At 41.2% G+C, this 4,867-nt stretch overlaps 1 long non-coding RNA gene across 1 annotated transcript; it reads left to right on the top strand.

Annotated features, from left to right (window-relative positions):
* The first annotated feature begins 6 nt into the window (after positions 1–6).
* LOC117798854 lies at positions 7–2,089 on the top strand. Its single transcript, XR_004622911.1, has 2 exons — positions 7–1,182; positions 1,307–2,089. It is a non-coding gene; the product is annotated as an uncharacterized LOC117798854 (long non-coding RNA).
* Positions 2,090–4,867: the final 2,778 nt, after the last annotated feature.

The raw sequence follows: 4,867 nt of genomic DNA, 5'->3' as shown, positions 1-4,867 counted from the left end.
CTGATGTGGGGCTCGATCCCACAACGCCAGGATCACGCCCTGAGCCGAAGGCAGACGCTTAACCGCTGTGCTGCCCAGGCGCCCCATCAAAACTACATCTTATTCAGATGGTTCAGATTGGACAGTTTTTATTTTCCCCTCAGTGTTACCCACTCTCCTGCAAATCAGACAGAGGACTCATTGTGCTGGCCCAACTGGGACCCCAGAGCTTTTGGACCTCTGCTGACTTAAAGGCATCCCAAGTGGGGTTCTGTAGGCACATTGAGCTCACATTCTTGAACTCAGGAAGCAGTGTAAATGATTGTTGGCTAGCCTTGAATGTATCAGAATTTGTCCCCAAAAAGAAGAAAACAAATTACAAATTCTTTAAGATTTCTCATCAAGTGCCATTGCTAAATTTGAGCACAAACATCTGGATCTTGACCTAGATTAAAAAGACACCATTCTTACATCCCCACTACACAGCATCAAATGAAATTTGTGCTTTCTTTAAATTTTTAACTTTTTCTTTAAATTTTGTTTAAATTTCTTTATATTCCATCTTATTAAATTCTACTACATAAATTACCTTCTTCCAAATTGAGATCACCAAGTAAATCTGTCTTCAGCCCAAGAATTTATCTGGTTATAATTTACTAAGCCAAGTTTTTATTCTGAATTTCACTGTGTTATTCGCATTCTCATTCTCATAATAAAATAGAATCCAAGTTCTTCAGTTATTGTACAGAAACACCTTTCAACAGGAAGCCTCGAGTGTAGAGTAGAAAGTCTGTTTTAGCTGCCACCCTCGTGGAGTCTCAAGCTTGTCTCCATCATAGGAAAGACATCCTTTTAAGCCCTGGGAATCCCTGGATTCCTTATGAGTGGTTTCTAGCTCCCATATAGAACTCATTGGGAATAGCTTCCCATTCCTCTTCCACTTGAGTGTTCTGCCTGTACTTTGGATTAACGCTGACATAAGATTTTTGGTTCCACCATTTCTGATACATCTGTAAGTTATGGATGCCTCCATCTCTGACTGGTGAGTACGTGACTACACAAACAATAGTTTGGCTTATGGTCTCAGGATCTTTTATTGCCATAGTGGAAATGCCAGCATCATGACGTGGCCAAAATGCTGTCCCAAGGTCAGGATATGAAAGAGATCCATCAGTCCACGCGTGCCTCTTGCGTTGGAGCTAGGTATGCATGACTCACCCTGGCAGTGCATTCCCCACTCCCGCTCATAAACCTTTTCCTTAGTACGAATTATTTTTCCTGGTATTCATTGGTGGCCTATTCCAGATTTGGTTTTAATCTTTTACAGTTACTAAACCAGGAGAATTAACTGAAAGACGGATATGAGCATGGGCACTGACTCCTGGAAGAGCGGCTCTGTCTGAGCCCAGAGTGCACACAGTGGGAGCAGGATGCTTCTGGCTCACGGTCTGCCAGACCAAAATGAATCTGTGAAGGACAGGACCCCGCTTCTGCCTCTGTTCATCTTTCCTGACATAGAAGATGAATGTGGGAGAGCTTCTCTTCAAACTACATCTGATCCAGACAAGGAAGAAAGCAGTTAATGTGGGCTGGGTAACTGTACCTACCTCTCTTCCCACTACAAAATTTTGGGATGGACTTCTCCCAAAAGGGAATTTGATTATGTGTTGGCTGAAATTTCTTCAGTATGACTGTTAAGGGATTTTTCTCTGAAGGATTTTCATCCCAGACTCAGCTGTCTTTTCACATTGGATGAACTAAGTCCTGCCACCAACCATAAAACTTCACCAAGAAGTTGAGCTTTCCAGATGCCTTGTTGCTTTGGAGAAGGGAGTGATGTCAGTTCTGTTGTGGCATTCTCCCTTTAGCAACCTGAGTAAGAGACTCTCTGCCACTGGGCTGCAAAAAAATAAATTACTTGAATCCCTACTCGGCCCGGGCTGAGGTACTATCTTGTCATACCCACTTCTACTTGGTCACTTTGCTTTCTTTGTTTATGGAATATACAGTAGCATGTTAAAAAGTTTTTTGTTTTTTTTTTTCAAGTTAAATATCACATGATTCAGAGCTTCAGTTGTTTTCCCTTTAAATAAACAAGACAGCCCAGTCAGTTCTTCGGTTCCTTGTTTTGGTCAAAACATGTTTTCTTAGAGAGGAGGTTAAGAAAATAGTTCAGGCTTTCCCTTTAAAAGAGGGCACTGATTTACCCTTTGGATTCCATGCAGGTAAAACCGAGCCCAGGAGTCTTGGGGAACAGGACATGAGCATCTTCTCTAACTAGCAAACCTAGATAGTAGTTATCACAGTACCGCTCTGTCATCACCAGAAGGGACCATGTCTGAGTCTGGAAAAATGGCAATAATAACAGATACTTTTGAATTTTTCCAAAAAGTTAAAAAATAAATAGAAAAACATGAGAAATATGCTTCTTTTAAGAGTAGGCACTCTTGCTATCACCCTCATCTCTACAGCTGATAGAGAGTATCTGATTTATCATTGGTGAGAAGAAGAGTGTTGCAGAGATCACTTACTAGTAGAAAATCATGGCTGTCAGAGAATTTTCATATTTATTTAAAATGAACCTCATGCTGACACATACATACCATGCACACAGTGGCGTATTCTAAGCAGATAACAGGAAAGAATTAACTGCTGTAATAAATAGAGTTCTTAACTTGTTAATGACATGCATAATCATCCTTTGTTATGTAGAGTGAGTTCATGTCAATTTCTTGTATTCTTAGATTGCCAGTTTTTACTTCCTGTAGCCTTACTTTTATACCTTACAGCGTGGTTCTTAATTGGGAACGTTTTTGCCTGCCCCCTGCCCCACATATGGCAATATCTGGAGACATTTTTGTTCGTCAGACGGGGGAGAGGGAGTTCCTGGCATCTAGTGAGTAGAAGCCGGGGATGCTGCTAAACAGCCTGCAGTGGATCGGACGGCTCCCTCTGCTCCCTCTCCCAGCACAGACTCACCTGGCCCCAAATGTCAGTAGTACTGAGGCTGAGAAACCCTGTACCAGAAGTTGCGAGCTTGTATCCTGCAGGCGTTTTGTCACTCCCACACAATATTGCTAAGTAGTTTTTAAATTAGTTGCCAACATGCAAATTTCTGGCTTCTTTTGAAAGCTCGGTTGATTTGGCAATTCTGGGCCTGTGTTCTAGCAGAGACTCTAGTCTTTACTGCCTCCTACTATCTTATACCCAGCCCATGAGATCCATATGTTTCCTGACTAGGCCCTTGTAGGCATTTGGGCTTGTGCCCTTTTTTTAAAAGTAGGAGGCACAAGGCAAGAATGTGTTAACTCAGCTCTGTTCCCTCTGTCCTGAGGTTTTTCACTTTGATTTACTTAAACCATTCATTCCCTGTTTGTTACCTTCCTTTTTTCTTCCTTGATACTTCTCTTTTCCCCATTCTTCAAGAGTAGCCATTGACTCAGAAGCCAAGTTTTGCCTGTCTTGATTCAACCCCAAGTTAGCTGGTTAATATTGAAAAGCAGTAATCTTAAGTGTTACTGATTAAGCAAGTGATTTGAAATTATCTAGCAATTCTTCAAGCGACTCTTCCCGTTCTTTCTTGGGGCTTGGAGGCTGTTGTAGAGATTCTTCTAAATCCTGCTGTGGATTTCCGGTGCTGAGTTTTGTAGTTTCATGGGTGCTAGAGAATAAATTAAAGCATTATGAAATAAAATGTTTTAATTAAAGCATTATGTAAGGCTTAAGGATGGTTTCAACATTTTCATTATTTTACATGAGGTGTAAAGGGAAATTTCTAGGGGGAAAACTGGGATAGGAATTGGAGGGGCCATTAGGATTTAAGAAACCAAACAAAGTTGAGAATAATGGCGATACTATGCTTTTCTCCCCTTCACTTCACTTCCCACATGCTGAGGGAAAAAGAAAGGCTTTGATTGTTCAGGATAGTATAGCTTTTATTGTGGCTCTATACCGGTTTTTACCTACAGTTATCCAAACAAAAAGTGCTAGAAAAATAGTATTATCATTTTATAGTAAGTAAAAATATACATTGGGGCACCTTTACACCCACAGACACACATACGGTTTGTTCCTCAAAAGTGAAGTGGAAATATTTTTGACTGATGGCCCTGGAACTAGAATAGGAAAATGATCTGTTTCAAATTGAAAGAATCTACACCTCATATACAGTGGTTATATTTTATTCACAACTGCACTATTCTCCCAATTGAAATGTGTTATTTGGAGATCTCTGGGTTAGTATTCTCTACAGGATTGTGATCTCAAAATCTACGAGTGGCTGTCCTGAAGCTCCCCAACAGTGGCATTACGAGGGATGGCAGTTTGAGAGCTGCAGAATACCAAGGAGCATCTGAGATTACCTGGGACAATCACAGACTTCTGACTGCGCCCGCCATTGTACAACCCGGCTGTCCTGAACCTTGTTCCTCACAAAGTCTTCATCCAGCCCAGCCTGCTTCAGGGTGTCTCGGTACCGTTGTTCTGCGGCTTTCCTGGCAAGGTCCTATGGAATGGAAATTAATCTGCTGTAGCTGTCTTGTGAATTACCAGGTAATTCTGAATCACTTGCTTAATCTGTATGCCTAAAATTGCCCCCTACCCCAACCCCCCATTAGTGCTGGGCACAGATGTGCATGGAAATTTCTTAGAGTCTTTTCAAGCCTTAAAGTGCATAGGAACTACCTGAAGATCTTATTATTAATGTGAGTTCTCATTTGGTAGGTCTCAGATAAGGCTCACATTCTGTATATCTAATACTCCCAACTGTTGATTTGGAAGCTAAACTTTTTTTTTTTTTAATTAAAAGATTTTATTTATTTATTCGACAGAGATAGAGACAACCAGCGAGAAAGGGAACACAAGCAGGGGGAGTGGGAGAGGAAGAAGC

Source organism: Ailuropoda melanoleuca, unplaced genomic scaffold, assembly GCF_002007445.2.
Source record: "Ailuropoda melanoleuca isolate Jingjing unplaced genomic scaffold, ASM200744v2 unplaced-scaffold3626, whole genome shotgun sequence".
Lineage (NCBI taxonomy): Eukaryota > Metazoa > Chordata > Mammalia > Carnivora > Ursidae > Ailuropoda > Ailuropoda melanoleuca.
The sequence above is the reverse complement of the archived record's forward strand: the minus strand, read 5'-3'. Positions and strand labels throughout refer to the sequence as shown.